A 24,143-nucleotide genomic window follows, 5' to 3' on the forward strand; every position below is an offset into this window, starting at 1 on the left:
TTCGGTTAAAGGATACCACAGCCCACAGGCTGTGGTAAAATAGAAGCTGCAATGTGGAGGGAAAGAAAGACACATACTTACCGCTTCCCTCGTTCCCTGCCGTCGGGTCCCGCTCGTCTCCTACAGCTGCCGGCAGTGGTGCTCAGCAGAGCTCGAATATTCGAGTAGCTCGAATATTCGAGCTCTTTTTCAGCTATTCGAGCTCGAATACCGAGCTCGAATAGCTGTAGCTATTCGAATGGGCTATTCGAGTTAATTCGAATAGCCCATTCACTATTCGCGCTATTCGAGCAAACAGCGCTATTCGAGCTTCATAGCCCAGATTGATGTCCTTAGAGCCAATCAGAGGGCTCCCAGGCTCTCTGATGGCAGCCAATCACAGAGGGGGACCCTGGCCAGCCCCTACCCTATAAATAGCGGCCGCCATGTTCCGTTTTTCCGTCCTTGCCTGACTTTGTACAGAGAGAGATCTGCTCCTTTGTGCTTTGGCTTAGCAAGAGCTTTATTGTGGTCAATCACCTAGCGTTTTTGCTCACATACACCTCCTATATACACCTATATTGTTGTTAGTTAGATAGACCTTGGCCTCGATTCATAAACAGCAGTGCGATAACAAAAATCTTGTCGGGAAAATACCGCACTCGGTATTTTCCCGGTCTGTGTGCTAATTCATAAAGATTTCCCCAGCTGCCCTTGGAGGTCGGTAAATTACCGCAGCCCATTGAGCGGTAGAGTAGAGCAGTGTCCCGATTCCCTCTTTGCCCTGCAGAAATGAATCACACAGACGGCTCTCTCTGGCTCTCCCACTGATGACTCAGACAGATGAGTCACACAGTCTTTCCCTGCCTGCAGAAATTACTCACACAGCCGGCTCTTTCCACTGATGACTCAGACAGATGAGTCACACAGTCTTTCCCTGCCTGCTGAAATGATTCACACAGACGGCTCACTGGCTCTCTCCACAGATGAATCAAACAGACTTTCGGATCTCTGCACTTTGCATTAATCAGAGCTGTCAGAGCTGTCGGTAACTTGTTAAGACCTCACCAGAGGTGTCGGTAACTACCGCCAGGCTTACCGCATGTTGAAGGCTTTATGAATTGACATTTGCTGACAATTTACTGACATGTGTTGTCGGTAACTGCAGCCAAGTCGGTAATTTAGCTCCCTGGTCGGTAATGTCAGCTTTTCATGCGGTAACAGCCTTTATGAATTGACATTTTGCTAAGTGGTCGGTAAAGTCTGCTGTTTTAAGCATTACCGCATGAGGTAATGCTTTATGAATCGAGGCCATTGTATTTTAGTTAGTAGCTTGTGTGTTACATAGAGACAGCCAGCTGCTGCAGGCAAGCTTACACAGCTTTAGGCCTCAGGGCCTTGCCTGTGTGGGCAGTGGGCACAGCTGTCCTCCTGTCCTCTGTTAGTTTATTTCTCATCTATACCAGTGTTTCTGCTGTCCTTTACTACTGAGTGATTGTATTTTGTAGTATACTGTAACTGTACTAGGACACTCACTGTCACTGTTTGTTCGTTCATAGCTCCTGCGTGTGTGCGTGCACTGTCAGTGTCTGTACAGTACACACACTCTATTTCCTTCTGATTACTACTGATTATTGTAATTTCTAGTTGTACTTACTGTTACTACTTACTCAGGGGTCTAGTCCTGGAAAAAGAAGTGAGTGGACTCACCCTAAAAACCTTAAGCATAGCGTGGGCGTGGTCATGGGTGGGGCCAAATATACATGGCCTTAGCAGTGGTATAAAAGGTCTGCCAGGGGAAGTTTGAGCTCTGTCGTAGAGTATCCCCAAAAAGTAGATGTAATCTGACAGCATTTCACCAAAAATACACAATCTGGCAGAGGTTCCTACAAAATACAGATAATATGGCAGTGGTTCCCCCAAAATAGACAATCTGGCAGCAGCAGTTCCCCCAACATACACATAATCTGGAAGCAGTTCCCCCAAATACGTGAAACCTGGTAGTGGATCACCCAAAATACATGTAACACCCAAAATACATGTAATCTGGCAGTAGTGGTCCCCAACATACACAATCTGGCAGCGGTTCCCAAAATACACGTAATCTGGCATCAGCGGTTCCCCAAAAATACAGATCTGACAGCAGTTCTCCCAAAATAGGTACCCCCAGTATAGCTAGCCAGGTCTATATGTGTCCCCAGTATAAGTAGCCATGTGTATAGTTGTCCCCAGAATAGGTGGCCAGATGTAGAGATGTCACCAGAATAGGTAGCCAGGTGTATAGATGTCCTTAGAATAGGTGGTCAGGTGTAAAGATATTCCCAGAATAGGTGGCCAAGTGTATAGATGTCCCCAGAATAGGTAGCCAGGTCTATAGGTGTCCCCAGTATATCTAACCAGGTGTTCAGGTGTCCCCAGTATAGCCAGGTGTATAGGTGCCCCCAGTATAGCCAGGTGTATAGGTGTCCCCAGTATAGCCAGGTGTATAGGTGTCCCCAGTATATGTAGCCAGGTGTATATGTGCCCAGTATATGTAGCCAGGGGTATATGTGCCCACTATATGTAGCCAGGTGTATAGTGGCCCCCAGTATATGTAGCCAGGTGTTTAGTGGCCACTAGTATATGTAGCCAGGCGTATAGTGGCCCCCAGTATATGTAGCCAGGTGTATAGTGGCCCCCAGTATATGTAGCCAGGTGTATAGTGGCCCCCAGTATATGTAGCCAGGTGTATAGTGGCCCCCAGTATATGTAGCCAGGTGTATAGTGGCCCCCAGTATATGTAGCCAGGTGTATAGTGGCCCCCAGTATATGTAGCCAGGTGTATAGTGGCCCCCAGTATATGTAGCCAGGTGTATAGTCACCCCCAGTATATGTAGCCAGTTGTCCTCTTCCCCCCCTCCCCCGCCCCCCTGGCTGGAGGGGAGCAGCGCAGCAGAGAGGAGCATTGTGCGCAGCGTGGGGAAGGGCGGACTTTTCCCCCCCCATCCCTCACCTTGGGGCTCCTCTTCTTGGCTCTCCCCTCCATAAAGATGCGGCGGCGGCGGCGGTGACTGGCAGCGGCATCGGTGGGCGGGACTTACCTCCTCCAGTGTTCCGGGTGGATGCTGTGCGTGCCGCTGCTCTGGTCTTCACTAGACCAGAGCAGCGGCACGCACAGCGTCCACCCGGAACACTGGAGGAGGTAAGTCCCGCCCGCCGATGCCGCTGCCAGCCATCGCCGCATCTTTATGGAGCGGAGAGCCAGGGAGAGGAGCCCCATGGTGAGGGATGGGGGGGAAACGTCCGCCCTTCCCCACGCTGCGCACAATGCTCCTCTCTGCTGCGCTGCTCCCCTCCAGGGTGCTAGGGGGGACGGCGTTCACTTTCCAAAAAAAGAAAGTGGACACCGTCCCCCCGCGTTCACGCAGGACTCGACCCCTGTACTTACTGTACTAGGGACACTCAGTCACTGTTCATAGGCTAGCTCCTGCGTGTGTGCGTGCGTGCACTGTCTGTACAGTACACACACTCTATTTCCTTCTGATTACTACTGATTATTGTAATTTCTAGTTGTACTTACTGTTACTACTTACTGTACTAGGGACACTCAGTCACTGTTCATAGGCTAGCTCCAGCGTGTGTGCGTGCGTGCACTGTCTGTACAGTACACACACTCTATTTCCTTCTGATTACTACTGATTATTGTAATTTCTAGTTGTACTTACTGTTACTACTTACTGTACTAGGTACACTCAGTCACTGTTCATAGGCTAGCTCCTGCGTGTGTGTGTGCGTGCACTGTCTGTAGTGTACTACACACACTCTATTTCCTTCTACTGAATCTGATTACTACTGATTATTGTATTTTCTAGTTAGTGTACTAGGGGACACACTCACTGTTCACTGTTCACACTTACTGATTACTGAATTATTGTATTTTGTATTAGTACTGTACTAGTAATCACTTAGTGATCTAATCACTTAGTGATTAGTGTCACCTCACCCACCAACCCACTCCATTAAAGTACCCCACTTTTTCACCCGCCCTTTTAAAAAACTTTTTTGTTTACGCCCAAAACATCAGAGATGTCTGGAAGTGGCAGCCAGCGCGGTTTGGGCAAGGGGAAGGGCAGCAAGGGAATCAGGAGGAGAGAGAGCAGCATTATGGCAAGCCGCGGCCGCGTCACCATGCACAGTTCCGCAGCAGCTGCGTCAGTGGCTAACATTCTGCCTCTAGCCACTGGCCGTGGACGCCTTGGGCGCCGCCCAGCAGGAGCATCTGAAACTCACGCTGCAGAGAAACAGCAGCAGCAGCAGCGTGTAGTACCTGCTCCTATTTTCCTCCAGCCGGGTCGGAAACGTCCCATTGAGGAAAAGGATGCAGCCACTGTGGTGCAACTGATGACGGAGGATGAGCAGCCCGCCATCAGCTCTGCATCCGAGGCCTCCACCCTCACCACCACCACCACCCCTGTTCGCAGCAGCCGCCCAGCAGGGCCTGGGGAGGAGGCCAGTTCACCGTCAGTCGACGACCTGTCATTCAGCAGTCTTTTGACCCCAGGCATGATGAGTCAATTGTCTGCTGTTGTTGGCGATTTGGAGGAGGAGATGCTGATGGGCAATTTGGGGGAGTAGGGATTGGACAGCAAGACTGTGGCGACAGTCAAGCAGCCCATCCATGCATCAGGAGAGGAGCTTGGGGGGTCATCATCCCAACAGGACATGTTTCAGGAGGGGGAGGATGATGATGACACGGTGACAGACAAAGACTGGGTGCCACCAGCTCCTGAGAATGTCGTCGTCAGCAGCTCTGAGGAGGAGGAGGAGGATGCGCTTGTGGGCCTTGCAAGGAGGCGCATCATTGCAAGCATTGGCAGCAGTAGGCAGGTCCCACAGCCTGCTGGTGTCTCAGGCTCAGCAGCAGCAGCAGCAGCATCTGCCAGTACCACCACCAGCCGCACCCAAGCCCCCCCCCCCCCAACCACCACAGGGAGACAGGCAGCAGCGGCTCCAGGCCGTAGGGGGTTGTTCTTGTCACCAATCTGGCGATTTTTCACAATGCCCACAGTGTACAGCAAGTACGCCACTTGCAACCACTGTCAGCGGAAGTTGAGCCGAGGTGCAGACCCCTTAAAGTTCAGCACCAGGTAGCGGCCTGTCCCGAAGCGGCTGCTCCAGGAGTCCATGGTGACGTGGACCTTTTCACCAACCGCGTGCTCCAGCCCTCGCTCCACATTGGCCATCACAAAGCGGTGCAGTGCAGGCATGACCTGGCGGGCGAAGAAGTGTCTGCTGGGGAGCTGCCAGTCTGGGGCTGCACGAGCAAGCAACGCACGCATGTCGCTCCCCTCCTCCACGAGCGTGTACGGCAGGAGTTGGGAGCACATGGCCCGTGCCAGCAAGCCGTTCAGCTGACGCACACGACGGCTGCTGGGAGGCAGAGCCCTAACCACCCCCTGGAAGGACTCGCTCAAAAGGCTCTGGCGTCGCCTTTTGCTAGCACGGGAATCAGCGGAGACAGCAGAGGAGGCCACTGAGGACTGGCTGCCAGAACAGGCCTCAGTGTCGGCGGCGGGGAGTTGCAGAGGTGGGAGGAGCAGTGCATTTCCGCACTCTTACTGGTGGTGCTGGAGGAGCAGGATGGCGGGTGGCTGCTGTTGCTGCTGCTGCTGCTGCTGCTGAAGGCTGTGCAGTGATGGGTGTGGTGCCACTGCCAGCACCAGATGCCTTCAGCCTCTGGAACTCCTAATGCTGGTGGTAATGTTTAGCAGCAAGATGGTTGATGAGAGAGCTGGTGCTGAACTTTAAGAGGTCTGCACCTCTGCTCAACTTCCGCTGACAGTGGTTGCAAGTGGCGTACTTGCTGTAAACTGTGGGCATGGTGAAAAATTGCCAGATTGGTGACAAGAAAACCCCCCTACGGCCTGGAGTTACAGCTGCCTGTCTCCCTGTGGTGGTTGGGGAGGGGGCTTGGGTGCGGCTGGTGGTGGTACTGGCAGATGCTGCTGCTGCTGCTGCTGAGCCTGAGACACCAGCAGGCTGTGGGACCTGCCTACTGCTGCCAATGCTTGCAATGATGCGCCTCCTTGCAAGGCCCACAAGCGCATCCTCCTCCTCCTCCTCAGAGCTGCTGATGATGACATCCCCAGGTGCTGGTGGTGGCACCCAGTCTTTGTCTGTCACCCTGTCATCATCATCATCATCCTCCCCCTCCTGAAACATGTCCTGCTGGGATGATGACCCCCCAAACTCCTCTCCTGATGCATTTATGGGCTGCTTGACTGTCGCCACAGTCTTGCTGTCCAATCCCTCCTCCCCCAAAGTGCCCATCAGCATCTCCTCCTCAAAATCGCCAACAACAGCAGACAATTGACTCATGATGCCTGGGGTCAAAAGACTGCTGAATGACAGATCGCCAACTGACGGTGAACTGGCCTCCTCCCCAGGCCCTGCTGGGCGGCTGCTACGAACAGGGGTGGTGGTGAGGGTGGAGGCCTCGGATGCAGAGCTGATGGCGGGCTGCTCATCCTCCGTCATCAGTTGCACCACAGTGGCTGCATCCTTTTCCTCAATGGGACGTTTCCGACCCGGCTGGAGGAAAATAGGAGCAGGTACTACACGCTGCTGCTGCTGTGTCTCTGCAGCGTGAGTTGCAGATGCTCCTGCTGGGCGCCCAAGGCGTCCACGGCCAGTGGCTATAGGCGGAATGTTAGCCACTGACGCAGCTGCTGCTGCTGCGGAACTGTGCATGGTGGCGCGGCTTGCCACAATGCTGCTCCCTCTCCTCCTGATTCCCTTGCTGCCCTTCCCCTTGCCCAAACCGCGCTGGCTGCCACTTCCAGACATTTTAGTTTCAAAGGGTTTTATTGAAGATTTAACATATATTATGACAGGTTGTGCATTTTGGTTTCGTCCCAGAGGGACTCAATTCACAATAATAAGTAGTACAAAAATTGAACGAATATGACATGACCAATTCAGCAGTATCAAATGAACAGAATCACGGTGACCATAGCAACCTGATGGTGTGTTATTAGAGAGATATAACAGACTGTCTCAAGCTTTGAGTATCTGCTAGTGATAGCCAAGGCTGCCAGGTATTTATAAATGGGATGGTTGAATCATTGACAATAGCATTAAGTCTTTCGTTAATCATTATTTCATTGATGATGCCTTTAGTTTGGGTTAAGGAGAGGTTTGATTGCAGCCATTGTCTGGCTAGGTGAATTCTGGCGGCCTTGGCTATGTGTTGAGCGAGCCTGTGATGTCGGTACTTCCAGCCCACGGGTTTATGTCCCAATAGCAGGAGGAATGGGTTGGGGGGGAGGGATTTCTCCAAGACCGTGTTAATGAGGGCCGATACCTGGTCCCAAAAAACACATGCTATTGGGCAGTACCACCATGTGTGTGCTAAGGTGCCGATTCTGCCGCAATTTCTAAAGCATTGGCTCGGTTTAGAAGAATCATATTGGTGGACTCTTTCTGGGACCTGATAGGTTCGGTGGAGAATTTTGATATTAGTTTCTATGTGCTAGTAAAACCCACTTCCTTTAGATAAGGTCAAGCAGCATTTTGACCATTCCATTAAGGAAAGGGTTGAGTGTAGGTCAGATTCCCATTTTACCATAGATGGTAGCTTGGAGGGTATAAGAGGTTGGGAAAGAATTGAGTAGAAGTGGGAGATTAGCCCACCCTCCAGAGGTTTGTGTAGGCACCAGAGTTCAAAGGTGGTTCTAGGGGGATCTCCCGTTTTTGGTATAGGGAGTGATTTTATGAAGTGCAGAAAATTATGAATCAAGGAACATGCGCTAATATATGCTATTTTCTTTTATTCTAAATATACTTTTTCATAAAATGACAATAAAACAGTATAAAATTCCTATAATCACCCTTACTAATTATGCATTATACACACTCTCATTCATACCATCCACATTCAAGAAATTCTCCAGATCTCGGAAAATTAACTAAAAAAAGGATGAAGCAAATCCCAAATCTTGTGCAAAACTTTCAGATCCACAGTCAATATTGTGATCAGAAGAAAAGGGGATTAATTATCCAATATGCATAAAATAGATTGCAATCAATTGTGGGCGTAATCTAGGTTGCAAGACTCCCAACCGTTAAGTCTGTTACTGTGGGACCCGTCTTGTTAGTATACAACGGGTTTGGTGTAAGTCTTTTATACTTCTTCAAATAATAATTAGGTACATTGTCTCATCAAGGGATACCTTTAAACAGTCCGCTATACAGTATAACAGACGACTCCGGTGAAATGAGACTGTTCCTCCTGAAGAAGGCTAACGTTTATTAGCAGAAACGCGTTGAGGTGTAAATAAGATTATATTCTCCGTTTTATGAAGGATTCTGGAGTGTGGAAGGCTGTGTAAGCGCTCAGCGGCCAATCACATATACACAAGCTCCTCTATCTTTAAGGTGACGTCACCGAGAAGCAGCTGATAGCGGTGAGATCCGGAAGAGCGAGCGTCGTCCTGGAACTAGCAGTAGGAAGTGACGTATGCCCCCGGATACTGCAGAACAGCTACACGGAGAGCCAGAGCTCAGAAGTCTTTTAGCTGTATACGCAGCTGTACAAACGGAGTGACACCAGACTGTTTAAAGGTATCCCTTGATGAGACAATGTACCTAATTATTATTTGAAGAAGTATAAAAGACTTACACCAAACCCGTTGTATACTAACAAGACGGGTCCCACAGTAACAGACTTAACGGTTGGGAGTCTTGCAACCTAGATTACGCCCACAATTGATTGCAATCTATTTTATGCATATTGGATAATTAATCCCCTTTTCTTCTGATCACAATATTGACTGTGGATCTGAAAGTTTTGCACAAGATTTGGGATTTGCTTCATCCTTTTTTTAGTTAATTTTCCGAGATCTGGAGAATTTCTTGAATGTGGATGGTATGAATGAGAGTGTGTATAATGCATAATTAGTAAGGGTGATTATAGGAATTTTATACTGTTTTACAGTGCTGCTCAACAGGATACCGGATATCCGAATAGACTCGGATATCCGAACTTTTTAGGCCTATCCGATCGGATCCGGATTCCGGATAGCTGGATGGGAATCCGGATAGCTCTATGCGGATAGTTGGTCTCATAACCCGGATACCCGCGGATACCGGTCGGATATCCGAATCCGGGTGCTGTAACCATGGACATTATGTCCATGACGTCATTCAGCCAATCAGAGCGCTCCCAGCCTAAGCCCAAGCACCCAATCACAGAGGGGAACCTTGGCCAGTCCCTCCTGTATATAAGGAGGGGGGCATGTTAAGAATCTCGTCCTTGCTTTGTGACTGCCACTGTGATAGGTTGTCCAGTGTGTTTGGCTGAAGCAAGTACATTATCCAAGTGATAACCCAGCGTTTTAACACTAAAACACCTTCTGGTTTTACTGTTGTACTGTGTTGTAGTTAGCTTAGCTAGTCTGTGTAATTTGTTAGTGTCAGTCAGTCTTGTCAGTCAGTCTTTCAGCTGCAGCAGCTGCGCTGCCTGTGCCTGCTACTAGGTCCTGTGTCTTTGTGTGTGCTGTGTCTGTGTGCACACACTCCAGGCTCCTTGCTGCTGGCTGGGCTGCTATTACTACTGCTACTGTGGTTTTGTATTGTGTAGTTGCAGACAGTGCTAGTACTACAGATTATTGCTGCTGTGCTGCTGCTGACTGAGTGAGCAGTGTCAGTGTGTTTAGTTGTTGTACTCCTGTCTGTCAATCTGCTGATCATTTCCAAGCCCGCCGCCAATAATAAAAGTGCACCAAGTACCCCACACACATCATCTGTGACGTCGACTCATCAGTGACAGTGAGTCTTGTACAGTACTATGTCTGGCACTGGCAGTGTGAGACGGGGGAGGGGAAAGGCCGGAAGGAGAGTGAGCAACATTACGGCCTCTGGCAGCAGTTCTGCCGCATCAGGCATTCCGCCGCTACCCACTGGCAGTCACGCTGCAGAGACGCAGCACCGTGTTGCGTCCATTTTCAAGCAGGGTCAGCGGCGCAGATTGGAGGAGAAGGACGCCGCGTCTGTGATGCAGCAGATGGCGCATGACGAGGAGCAAGCCAGTGACAGTGAGGCCACCACCACCACCAGCCCTAGCCCTAGAGAAAATATTCTCTGCAAAATTGGCTTTTCAGAAGAGTCTGAGATGCTGACAGTAATTGTTGGGGGGGAGCCCGTCCATGATGTGTCAGCAGAAGAGGAATTTGATGCGGGCTCATCATCCCAGCAGTTTGATGAAGGGGAGTTTGATGATGAGGTGAAGGACCCGGACTACCAGCGACCGGAGGGGCATGTCAGCTCTGACTCTGAGGAGGAGGAGTCAGTGGGTCTGGCACGCAGGTTGAGCATTTCAGGGATTGGCAGGAGCAGCAGTGGGCATGGAATACGTGACCCGCAGGCTGCTGCTCCATCTGTCAGTGGCACGACTACCACCAGCCGCACCACTCAACCCCAGGCCCTAACCACCACCGGCAGAAAATCCACAGCAGCATCCCGTTCTGAGCCACGTAAGGGAAAACACCAATCCCCAATATGGCAGTTTTTCCATCTGCCCTCACTGGATAGCAAGTATGTTACGTGCAAATTATGCCATGTGAAGCTGAGCAGAGGGTCTCACCCCTCCACTTATGGCACCTCCAGCTTCATAAATCATCTGGGCAATAAGCACAAACCTGAGCATCAGGAATTCAAGAGGCTGAAGGAAGCTGGCGCTGGCCCTTGCAGAGGTCAGAGCACTATAACAACCTTTGCCACTCCTGCTGACACTGAGGCCTCTTCAGGCAGCCAGTCCTCCTCAGTGGTCTCCTCTGTTCCCTCCTCAGCTTCCCGTGCAAGCCTAAAACGCCCCCACCACCAGACCCTGCTGAGTGACTCTTTTGTGGTCAGGGCTCAGCCTCCCGGCAGCCGTCGCATACGCCAGCTGAACGGCTTGCTGACACAGGCCATGTCCTCCCAGCTCCTCCCGTACTCGTTTGTGCAGGAGGGGAGCCGGATGCGTGCGCTCCTGCAGTGCGCAGCGCCGGATTGGCCAATCCCCAGCCGGCACTACTTTGCACGCAAGGCCATCCCAGCACTGCACCGCTTTGTAAAGGCCAACGTGGAGCGTGGGCTGGATCATGCGCTTGGTGCGCGCGTCCATGTGACAATGGACTCATGGAGCAGCCGCTTCGGGACAGGCCGCTATTTGTCCTTCACCGCGCACTGGGTCAGTTTGGTGGAAGGGGGTGAAGAGGAGACAGCAGCATCATCACCCCGGTGGGTGGTGCCACCCCGCAGCAGGGTCAGGGGAAGTGCAGCAGCTTCCAGCTCTGATCCGGTTCCATCCGCCGCCAAACAACCCCGCCTCAGCAGCAGCGTGAAGGCCCACCACTGCCAAGCGCTGCTGCAGATGGTCACGGTGGGCAAGAACAAGCTGACGGCAGACCACGTCTTGGCCAAGCTCCGAGAGCAAGAGAGCAGTTGGCTGACCCCCAGAGGCCTCAGAGTCGGAGAGGTGGTGGCCGACAATGGGGCAAACTTGGTTGCCGCCATCCAGCGGGGAAACCTCACCCACATCCCCTGTCTGGCCCACGTCCTGAACCTAGTGGTGCAGAAATTCCTGCACACCTACCAGGGGATGAACACTCTTTTGGGAGCGGCAAGGAAAACGGTGGGTCATTTTCGCCGCTCGGGTGGTGCCACAGCGACCCTTACAGCCGTGCAGCTGGAGCTGAACCTCCCACAGCACCGCCTCATTATAGACGTTCCAACACGCTGGAATTCCACCCTGGCGATGTTGGAACGTCTGGTTGAACAGAGGCGGGCTGTCAACCTGTACCTGGCCAGAGCCACCATGGATGCCAACTTGTTGGGGACCGGCACCACCCACCTCCCAGACATCATCCGCCCTGCTGAGTGGGGAAAAATGCAGCTGGTGTGCTTTGTGCTGGCACCCTTCCTGGAGGCCACCAACATGGTCAGCCGGGACCATGCGTCGCTGTGTGAGTGGGTGACCATTGTGTGCATGCTGGACAAGGCCCTCGATGCTCTGCTGGAAGTGGGAGAGGAAGCCTTGATCCAGCAGGAGCAGCAGCAGCACACTTCACAGTCCACCTCTGTGCAGCAGGAGGAGGATTCGGAGGAGTTGGAGGAGGACTTGGAGGAGTTGGAGGTCCCTGACCTTGAAGAGGAGGGGGCACAGCGGAGTGCAGCTGCAGTAGTGCGGGGGTGGAGAGAGCAAGATGAGGCTCCGGAATCAGAGGAGGACGACAGCACTGTCAGCGGTGCAGAATATCATAGGTCAGCAGAGATGGCAGCCCTCTTCCCTATGGCAGCGCACATGCTGCAGTGCCTGCGCAAAGACCCAAGGGTGAAGGAGATGAGTGCTCGGGAGGACATCTTGATCACCCTGATGCTGGACCCACGGCTGAAGGGGAAGCTGGCTCAGTTCCTGCCTGTAGGAGGAGACCCTGTGCGCCGAATCAGGGACTTGCAGCGGATTCTGGTTCGGCGCTTGGAGGAAGCCTTCCCCCGGACTCCCACCCCCCCTGCTGTCTCAGTCCAGCCAGCACAGCAGCAGGTGCCTGCATCCAGCATCAGCAGGCGCCCAACAAACCTGCTGTCTCTGACAAAGGCGCTCTATGCCACACCAGTACCGCTGCCTACAGAGGAGGTGCCTGCAGCAGCATCCGGCTCTCAAAGCCAGAACCAGCACCTGACCCGGATGGTGGCCGATTATATGGGGTCCTATAGCGGGCTTGACACCGACACCCCTGTGGACCCCTTGGAGTACTGGGTGAAGCACCTGGATATCTGGGGCGAGCTGGCGCAATACGCCCTGGAAGTGCTGTCCTGCCCGCCTTCCAGCGTTATGTCGGAAAGGTGCTTCAGTGCGGCCGGTGGCGTGGTCACTGAGAAGCGCTCTTGTCTGTCAGGCCAGTCTGTGGACAGACTGACTTTTTTAAAGATGAACGAGGCTTGGGCAGTTGGTGAGTTCCTGGCCCCTGTTGTTGGCAAGAGGGGGAAATGAAGTGGCTGAGTGGTAATCACTATGCCTGGCCTGCTTAACCACCCTTTACCACCACAACCTCCTGACTCCATCTTCATGAAGCCAGGTTCTTATTTTTTGAACTGTGCCGTGGTACCTGCCATGGTCAGCTGTGTAATTTTTTTGGAGGTGTCTGTGCTGTGCGAGTTGTGGGGCCCCAACTGCGGCAGTACGACCGACCGCTTCCTGGAACCTCTCCTAATTTTTTACTGTGCCGTGGTACCTACAACAGTGCCATGGTCAACTATGTAAACACAATAGCTGTGTAATTTTTTTTGGAGGTGTCTGCTGTCCGAGTTGTGGGGAGGCCCCAACTGCGTCAGTACGACCGCTTCCTGGAACCTCTCCTAATTTTTTACTGTGCCGTGGTACCTACAACAGTGCCATGGTCAACTATGTAAACACAATAGCTGTGTAATTTTTTTTGGAGGTGTCTGCTGTCCGAGTTGTGGGGAGGCCCCAACTGCGTCAGTACGACCGCTTCCTGGAACCTCTCCTAATTTTTTACTGTGCCGTGGTACCTACAACAGTGCCATGGTCAACTATGTAAACACAATAGCTGTGTAATTTTTTTTGGAGGTGTCTGCTGTCCGAGTTGTGGGGAGGCCCCAACTGCGTCAGTACGACCGCTTCCTGGAACCTCTCCTAATTTTTTACTGTGCCGTGGTACCTACAACAGTGCCATGGTCAACTATGTAAACACAATAGCTGTGTAATTTTTTTTGGAGGTGTCTGCTGTCCGAGTTGTGGGGAGGCCCCAACTGCGTCAGTACGACCGCTTCCTGGAACCTCTCCTAATTTTTTACTGTGCCGTGGTACCTACAACAGTGCCGTGGTCAACTATGTAAACACAATAGCTGTGTAATTTTTTTTGGAGGTGTCTGCTGTCCGAGTTGTGGGGAGGCCCCAACTGCGTCAGTACGACTGCTTCCTGATACCACTCTGATGTTGATTGACAGCCATTTTTTTTTTGGGGGGGGGGATTTTAAGTCCACTCCCCACATCATCAGTGTTTCCCTTTTCACAATTATGATGCTACATGCCTCATATACCCTAAAAAACCTTTTTAAAGCAATTTAAAGGCCACTTCCGGGATTAAACACGGATATCCGAATCCGATCGGATACTAGGGTCGGATATCCGAATCGGATTCGGATCGGAAAATTTTGAATTCGGATATCCGATCCGGATCGGATAGCGGGGTATCCGGATCCGAATCGGATCCGGATTTTGAAAAGGGGTATCCGAGCAGCACTGCTGTTTTATTGTCATTTTATGAAAAAGTATATTTAGAATAAAAGAAAATAGCATATATTAGCGTATGTTCCTTGATGCATAATTTTCTGTATTTTATTTTAGGGGTTTTGGGAACCCCCTGTTTGGAACCTGCAGCTTAGGTAACCCCTAAAGCGCCGCTTCATTTACATTTTTTGATGATTTTATGAAGTGGTAAATTTGGATCGCTGAGAAGAGCTCCGAGTGTGGGAATTTGATTTTTGATTGAAATTGAGTCCAATTTGGGCATTTGTCGTCTGTCAGGAAGTGTTTGAGGAGGAGTAGTTCTTTGTCTTTCCACCAGCGGAACGAATTTTTGTCGAGTCCTGGGGGGAAATCGGGATTACCAAATAAAGGTGTTAGCTGTGGGAGTACTGATTGTAATTGCTTAGTTTTCTTAAGCTTATTCCACAAATTTAGTGAGTGGGTAGATATGGGTGAGGCGTCTCTAAATTTGGTTGGAAGCCTCTTGGCTGACCACATGAGGGCTGGAAGGGAATAGGGTGCTAATAGGCTATTCTCTATTTGGGTCCAGAGTGGCGGGTTATGTTCAGAGAAGAGTTGAGATAGTTGGGCGAGTTGCGAGGCTCTATAGTAATTGTATAGGTCGGGGACCCCTAGGCCTCCCCTAGTTCTGTTCCAGCCCATTAATTTCCGCGAGATCCTGCTCTTTCTGTTATTCCATATGAACTTGAATATGGCTGATTGGAGTTCTTTCAAGGAATTTGGGGAGATAAATATTGGCAAGGAGCGAAACAAGTAGAGAATTTTTGGTAGTAGGGTCATACGTACTGCGTGTATACGTCCTGTCCATGATAAAGTCGGGGATACCCACTTATTCAGGTCCATTTTGAGGGTGTTTATCATTGGTTTTATGTTGAGGTCAAAAAGCTCGGAGGGACTGGAGGAGATCTTTATCCCCAAATATGTAAGGTACTTTGTTTGTAGTTTAACCCCCAGGGCAGATGTTAGGTAGGAAGCTGATTCTAAGGGGAGATTAATTGGGAGCTCTTCTGTTTTGGTGATATTGAGTTGTAGGCCGATAGTTGCCAAAAGTGTTTAACAAGGGTGAGTAGATTGGGTAGTGAAGTGTGTGGGGAAGTGAGAGTTAGGAGTAGATCATCAGCAAATAGGTTCGTTTTGTACTCATGTTTGGCTATTTTGATTCCTTGGATGTCAGGGGAGTTGCAAATTTTTTCAGCCAAGGGCTCTATTACTAGGGCAAAAATGGCGGGAGATAGGGGGCAGCCCTGTCGCGTGCCCCTCTGGATCCGCACCATTTCAGGAGAACTGGTGGGCAGCTTCAAAGTGGCTGTTGGGGAGGAGTAGAGACAGTTTATGGCTTGCAAAAAGGCTCCCCCTATCCCCGCCTTCCTCAGTGCTTCTCTCATGAAGGGCCAATTGATGGTGTCGAAGGCCTTCTCCATGTCTAGTGAGGCCAGAATTGTGGGTGTTTTTCGCTTCCTGACTACCTGTATAAGGTTAATTACCTTCCTGAGGTTGTACGGTGCTTGGCGTAGGGGTATAAACCCCACTTGGTCTTTGTGTATTAATGGGCCTAGGACTTTGTTTAACCTACCGACTAGTATAGATGTAAGTATCTTATAGTCAAGATTTAGGAGGGAAATGGGTCTGTAGTTCTTTACATCTAAATGGTCTCGTTTTGGTTTGGGGATGACTGTGATTATAGATTGTAGGAATTCAGGGGCTGGAGTTTTACAGTTTAATATAGAGTTAAAGAGTTTTATAAGGAAAGGGGTTAGCGTACGACCAAACTTTTTATAGTAGATGGCGGTTAGGCCATCAGGGCCAGGGGCTTTCCCGTTCTTTAGTTTTTTGATTGCATTGTTTATTTCATGGTCGGTAACTGGGACGTTTAGAGTAGCTGCATATTCTGGCCGTAAGTGAGGGGTATGGATTGTAGTTAAAAAGTCTCCTATATCAGGGAGTGCCTTATTGTCTTGCGTGGCTGCGTAGAGGGACTTGTAGTAGTCGGAGAAGGTTTTATGGATTTTGAGGGGGTCGGATGTTACCAAGCCCTGTTTCATTCTGATTTGGAGAACTCTGTTGTTGGATTGGACTTCGCGTAGCTTTCTAGCGAGCCAAGGACTGGGTTTGTTATATTGTGAGTAGATTTTGGATTTGGTCCATCTAATGGCTTTTTCTACTCTGTGAGATAGTAGGATGTTGATTTGGGTTGTAGTGTCCTCGATTTGTTTGAGGAGGAACAAGGTGGGGTTTTGTGCATGAGCATTTTTTAAGTGGAATAGTTTGTGTTCTAATTGTAGCTGTTTTTCAGTTTTGGCTCGCTTGATCCGGGACGCTATTTTGATAAAGTGACCACGTATGGTGGGTTTGTGTGCTAGCCAGAGTATATCAGGTTTTACATTATTTATATCGTTGTCTCTGAAGTAGTTAGTTAGGTGCTCTTCAATATCGAGGATATTCTCATTGTCCATCAGGAGGGTCTCATTCAACCTCCATGGGGGCCGGGAGATGGGGGTGGACAGAGAGGTGCATGCCATCCAGACAACATCATGGTCTGACCATGTTGTGATGGAATGACGCGCAAATATCAGATTTGGTATGAGGGATGCTGAGAGGAGTATGGCATCTATGCGGGAGTAGGAGCGGTGGGCTTGTGAATAAAAGGAGTATCCCCGAGTATTGGGGTTGTACTCCCTCCAAGTGTCAATTAGCATGTAGGGTGTGAGCAGGTCTCTTAGTTGTTGTGCTAGGCGGTGATGTCTGTGGGAGGTTGTTTGGTTGGATCTATCTAAGATCGGATTAGGTGCTACGTTAAAGTCACCTGCCCATATGATATGGGTGTTGTTTAAGTCAGAGATATGTGTCAGTATCTTTTTGATAGCTAGGATAGGAGCCTCAGAGGGGGCATATAGGTTAATCAGACATATTCAGGTTTCTTGTATGAAGCCTATGATGATGACGAATCTACCTTCCTCATCTGTTATTGATTTTTCAATTTGAAGGGGAAGGGAGTTGGCTATTCATGTAATAACCCCCCTGTGCTTCTTATCAGCAGTTGAAACATAGAACCTCTGAAAGTTTTTATGAAAATATCTTGGGGTTGAGGTGCTGGAGAAGTGAGTCTCCTGAATACATATGATGTCTGGGTGACATTTTTGATAGTCAGTGAATGCCTTTCTCCTTTTTATAGGCGAATTAAGTCCCTTGGCGTTATGGGAGATGATGTTTAGTGATGCCATTTATCTGTAGGGTGGAGGTCGCTAGGCCTTGTTAAAGCATGGTCAATAGATGGGAGGTTCTGTATGTCAAGTGAGTGTTTTTGGAGACTGCAGGTCATGTCGGTTGTCATAAAACAAACAGGGAGGGGGTAACAGGGATAGTAAAATATATGAACATGCAAAGCTAGACGAGCAGGATAGTTGCTCGTTTGCGTAGAGCGAAAATCGCTCTTAGGGACAAAAGGCACAGCTGGGGATAATACAGGACCAGCAGTGCAGATTGTCATGGTGAGGCAGCACTTGAACCTAGAGGCTGCATAAACCTAGCGTGTGACAGCTAAACATAGGCATGCATTTAAACAACAGAGTTTGTAACATCATAAGATTTCAGCATTTTTATCATATAAGCCGGTGGCAGGTTATGGGTATGCACAATCCTAGGGTGGATTAATCCAGGTAGGTCCACGTTCAGCATGAACCCTGGGGTTAACATAAAGTATGAGGCCTTGGTTAGCCATGTGTCATAAGAGACTGGGTGCCCGGCAGGTGGATATGTGCTTAGTCTATATGAAAAGCGCCGGGGCTCAGTAGTTAGTTCTTGTAAACATTCAGGGTTTTCATAGTCCATGGGTGGCAGAGTTTTGGAAATTATCTGGTTTCCATCTTGCTGGTGGTTGATTACTCATAGGGAGTCAGGAGGTCAGCGTATAATTAGGGTAAATGGGGCAGAGAAGTTGTCTCAGGGTAGGCGTTTGGATGGGTGAGATGCCAAAGTGTTGCTTTCTAGCATGACGGGGAAAAGAGGGGGGTGGGGGGGGGGAGCTGCCCGTGTTCCATAGGCCAACAGGTAATGCATGCCATAAACCCAGGTGGGGTACTAGTGCACATGGCGTGATCACCCTGGTGGGGTTCAGTACTTACTGCCCGGCTGTTGGACTGATGGAGGTAGAGAGGAAAGTTCGCCGGTTGGTTAGGCATCTCCCGCCCGGGATGTTCGGCTGCGTGGTGCCTTGGTGGACCAGGCTGTCATTGGTCTGGGAGCCCTCATGGCGAGGGGAGCAAGTGCCATGGTTTCCATCGGGATTCCCGCCGCTTCTAGGTGCTTGCGGCCTTCTTCTAATGATCGGCAGGCGAGCTCTTTTCCGCGGTGTAGGAACAATAGGGAGAAAGGAAAACCCCATCTGTAGCGGATCTCCGCTTTCTGGAGTGACAGGGTGATGGGGCGTAGAAGTCGTCTCCGGTGAATCGTGCCCGGAGCTAAATCGGCAAAGAGCTGGACTCCATCTGGGGCTCCTGGTAGCGAGGTAAGATTCCAGGCTGCTCGTAGGATCAGATCACGGACTTCCTCAAATTGGAATTTGAGAACCACGTCCCTGGGAAGATCAGGGTTACGAGGTTTGTTCAAGGCGCGATGGATCCTGACCATGCGAAACTGCGAGGGGTCTTCCTGGGGCAGGAGGGCCTTAAAGATGGCGAGTGCTGCAGCCGATAGATCCGTGGTCGTCTCTGGGAGGCCCCGGATCCTGAGGTTTGCACGCCTATTGCGGTTCTCGAGGTCCTCCAGTTTTAGTTCCATGGTGTCTAGTTTGGTGGCCTGGTCGTCCATTTGTGCTTTATCCTCAGCCAGGGCAACGGTAATGGCAGGGGCGTCTGAGTCACTAGGCAACTATAAATTTTTGCCTATGGCGCCATGGGTCTAAGTGGGCGCCTTCTCGCCAAGTCGCCGCTCTGTGCGTTTGTTTAATTTTTTTTTTCTTCTTTCAGCCAGCCAGGTCGGCGCCAGCTGTGACAGGCAGCTCAGCCTGTGCCCGGCGCCGCCTACTGGTCCGCCCCCTTCCTCTCCTGAGTCTCTGAGCAAGCAGCACGCACATTAGTTCATATGTGCGGTGCCGCCGCCTACTGGTCCGCCCCCTCTCCCCGCCCCCTCTCCCTCTCTGTGCAGACTAGCGTGCGGCCTCCGCACGCTAGTTCGTTTACACGTCGGTGCCGCCCCTAACTCCGCCCCCCGCCTGTCACACGTGTTGCGACGCAGGGACCAGTCACCAGTGCTACCGCCTGCTGGCTACACCTGACTGCGCAGTGTGCGCACAAACTATCAGAGGCAACACACCTCACAGTGAGTGCCAAGATCTGCAGATCTGCTGCTCATGATGATTTTTTTATATGCATCCGGATTCCTGGCTAGCCCTGATTCCGAGGGGCACCTGTCGCTATCTAACCTGGGGGGGTCCCTGTCACTATATAACCTGGGGGGGTCCCTGTCACTATCTAACCTGGGGGGGTCCCTGTCGCTATCTAACCTGGGGGGGTCCCTGTCACTATCTAACCTGGGGGGGTCCCTGTCACTATCTAACCTGGGGGGGTCCCTGTCACTATCTAACCTGGGGGTCGCTGTCTCTAACCTGGGGGGTCACTGTCTCTATCTAACCTGGGGGTCCCTGTCACTATCTAACCTGGGGGGTCCCTGTCACTATCTAACCTGGGGGTTGCTGTCTCTAACCTGGGGGTCGCTGTCACTATCTAACCTGGGGGTCGCTGTCTCTAACCTGGGGGTCGCTGTCACTATCTAACCTGGGGGTCGCTGTCACTATCTAACCTGGGGGTCGCTGTCTCTATCTAACCTGGGGGTCCCTGTCACTATCTAACCTGGGGGGGTCCCTGTCACTATCTAACCTGGGGGGGTCCCTGTCACTATCTAACCTGGGGGGGTCCCTGTCACTATCTAACCTGGGGGTCGCTGTCTCTAACCTGGGGGGTCACTGTCTCTATCTAACCTGGGGGTCCCTGTCACTATCTAACCTGGGGGGTCCCTGTCACTATCTAACCTGGGGGTTGCTGTCTCTAACCTGGGGGTCGCTGTCACTATCTAACCTGGGGGTCGCTGTCTCTAACCTGGGGGTCGCTGTCACTATCTAACCTGGGGGTCGCTGTCACTATCTAACCTGGGGGTCGCTGTCTCTATCTAACCTGGGGGTCCCTGTCACTATCTAACCTGGGGGGGTCCCTGTCACTATCTAACCTGGGGGGGTCCCTGTCACTATCTAACCTGGGGGTCGCTGTCTCTATCTAACCTGGGGGTCCCTGTCACTATCTAACCTGGGGGGTCCCTGTCACTATCTAACCTGGGGGTTGCTGTCTCTAACCTGGGGGTCGCTGTCACTATCTAACCTGGGGGTCGCTGTCACTATCTAACCTGGGGGTCGCTGTCTCTAACCTGGGGGTCGCTGTCACTATCTAACCTGGGGGTCGCTGTCACTATCTAACCTGGGGGTCGCTGTCACTATCTAACCTGGGGGTCGCTGTCTCTATCTAACCTGGGGGTCCCTGTCACTATCTAACCTGGGGGGGTCCCTGTCACTATCTAACCTGGGGGGGTCCCTGTCACTATCTAACCTGGGGGTCGCTATCTCCAACCTGGGGGGTCCCTGTCACTATCTAACCTGGGGGGTCCCTGTCACTATCTAACCTGGGGGTCGCTGTCATTATCTAACCTGGGGGTCGCTGTCACTATCTAATCTGGGGGTCGCTGTCACTATCTAACCTGGGGGTCGCTGTCTCTAACCTGGGGGTCGCTGTCACTATCTAACCTGGGGGTCGCTGTCACTATCTAACCGGGGGGTCGCTGTCACTATCTAACCGGGGGGTCGCTGTCACTATCTAACCGGGGGGTCCCTGTCACTATCTAAACTGGGGGTCCCTGTCACTATCTAAACTGGGGGTTCATGTCACTACACACACTGGGGGTCGCCAGTCACTAACTGAACTGGGAGCTCCTGTCACTACCTGAACTGGGGGGCACCTGTCACTACCTAAACTGGGGGCTCCTGTCACTACCTAAACTGGGGGGCACCTGTCACTACATACACTGGGGGCTCCTGTCACTACCTAAACTGGGGGGTACCTGTCACTACCTAAACTGGGGGGCTCCTGGCACTACCTAAACTAGGGGGCACCTCTCACTACCTAAACTATCTAGGCCAACCAGCCCAGAATCACTGGCAAAAAGGCCACAGCATCACCACCAGTCAGGCCAGCATTTACTTCAACCAGCCAGCCCAGCCACAGCTTCGCCGCCAGCCAGCCCAGCCACAGCATCCCCGCTAGTCAGGCCACAGCAGGCCTTCCAGCCCACACATCATCCCCAATCCAGACAAAAATAGTATTGCCAGCCAGGCACAGCAGCCAGTAGAGGAGAATTCAGAAGCCAGGTGAGAGGTGTCTACCATATTAAGGGGGCATTCTGCCCATTTATGTGAAATGCTGTCTATTTATGTGCCTCATGACTGCTGAATTTGTCTTGTTGGGGGCCTCATGGTTACTGGATTTGTCTTGTTGGTGGCCTCATGATTGCTGAATTTGTCTTGTTGGGGGCCTCATGATTTGTTGGGGGCCTTAAGATTGCTGAATTTGTCTTGCTCGGGGCCTCATGATTGCTGAATTTGTCTTGTTGGGGGACTCATGATTTATTGGGGGCCTCAAGATTGCTGAATTTGTCTTGTTGGTGGCCTCATGATTGCTGAATTTGTCTTGTTGGGGGCCTCATGATTTGTTGAGGGCCTCAAGATTGCTGAATTTGTCTTGTTGGGGGCCTCATGATTGCTAACTGCGAGACTATGGGAAAAGCAGAATCATCATCATATGAGACAATAGCATTAAACCTACTTTTTTTTAGCTTTTTAAAACAGAAAATAAAACTGGGGGGTTCTAAAAAAAATACATTTTTCAGGAGTAGGATGGATGAAATTTTTTATCTTCACAGTTTATTTTCAACTTGGATTTTCCATAATGTTCATGTATGAGTTAAAATGTTTGTATTTAGTTTAAATTGCTGTTGGCACTTTGCGATTGATAAGTGACTTTTCGCCACCACTGTCCTAATCTAATGTCCCACCATTGCTAAGTTCATGTAAACTTGTCTCCACCCGTGACCACACCCACATTTTGGTCTATGACCACACACATTTTTCGCGCAACGAAGCCCCAATTATTGGGGGGGGGGGGGGGTGGTGACTGTGGATAATCAGCACCGGGTGCCAAATACCCTAGGTACGCCACTGCCTCATAGTGAGTGGCGTGCCCCCTCTTGATATTATATGCCCCACTCTCCCCTGGCTGGCCCTGAGATTTGAGTGTGAAGGGGGGGGGGGGCGCCACAGGTTTTCTTGCCTGGAGTGACAAAGTGGCTAGAAACACCCCTGGGTAATGGAGTCTGTCTGCTTCTCCAAGTCCGCGACCCGACCTCCTATCTCCCGCAGCTGGAGCGAGATGTCGCGGACCGCTTCTTTTAATTCCGCTCGGAAGACTCTCTGGATCTTTAGTAGGAGATCTTCTTGGTTGGCGGGGGAAGGCGGAGGGGAGTTTTGGTTCTTTTTCTCCTTATTTTTTTTAGGGGTCGAGCGTTGCACTGGAGAGGCTGGGCCTAGTTGGTCCGCATCTTGCTGGGCCTCCGCCATTTTGAGTGTAGCGGCGCGTGTGGAGATCGGCGAGGTCTTCGGTGTACTCGCTGTGGTGGAGTCCGGGAGCTTGTTTTTCTTGGATTTAGTCCTCCTGGACATGTCACCCGGCCCACACGGAGGGCTGAAGTCGGTGTTGTGCCCCGAATAAAATGCTTTTAGGGTAGGTTTTGCAGCTCTAGTGCGGAGCGACTGGGAATCACATCCGTGTCAGTCCGCGCTGCGCATGCGCCTCTCTTCCAGACATTTTAGATGTTTTGGGCGTAAACAAAAAAGTTTTTTAAAAGGGCGGGTGAAAAAGTGGGGTACTTGAATGGAGTGGGTTGGTGGGTGAGGTGACACTAATCACTAAGTGATTAGATCGCTAAGTGATTACTAGTACAGTACAAATACAAAATACAATAATCAGTAATCAGTAAGTGTGAACAGTGAACAGTGAGTGTGTCCCCTAGTACACTAACTAGAAAATACAATAATCAGTAGTAATCAGATTCAGTAGAAGGAAATAGAGTGTGTGTACACTACAGACAGTGCACGCACACACACACGCAGGAGCTAGCCTATGAACAGTGACTGAGTGTCCCTAGTACAGTAAGTACAACTAGAAAATACAATAATCAGATTCAGTAGTAATCAGATGATTCAGTAGAAGGGAATAGAGTGTGTACTGTGTACACTACAGACAGTGCACGCACACACACACGCAGGAGCTATGAACAGTGACAGTGAGTGTCCCTAGTACAGTATAACTACAAAATACAATAATCACTCAGTCAGTAGAAAAGGACAAGACAGGGTAGAATACACAGCAGAAACACTGGTATAGATGAGAAATAAACTAACAGAGGACAGGAGGACAGCTGCCCACACAGGCAAGGCCCTAAGGCCTAAAGCTGTGTAAGCTTGCCTGCTAGATGGAGCTAGTTGTGACCTCCAAATTCTTCAGGCCAGACCTCTGAGAAACAACACTGTTCACTCTCTTAGGAATGTGGCATTAGAAAAGTAGCAACCTGCAGATGAAAAGTGGACTTTTGTCATTTTAGTCATCCTGCTGGTGTTTATAAATTTGCCAGAGAGTAAGGCCCGGTTCACACTTGCGGTGGCCCTCCGGAATCGCCGTGCCGGAGCCGCACCGCCTGCAGAACGGACGGAACGGACGCACGGCATAGCAATTAAAGCCTATGCGTCCGTTCACATGGG

Source organism: Hyperolius riggenbachi, chromosome 3 (assembly GCF_040937935.1).
Source record: "Hyperolius riggenbachi isolate aHypRig1 chromosome 3, aHypRig1.pri, whole genome shotgun sequence".
NCBI lineage: Eukaryota > Metazoa > Chordata > Amphibia > Anura > Hyperoliidae > Hyperolius > Hyperolius riggenbachi.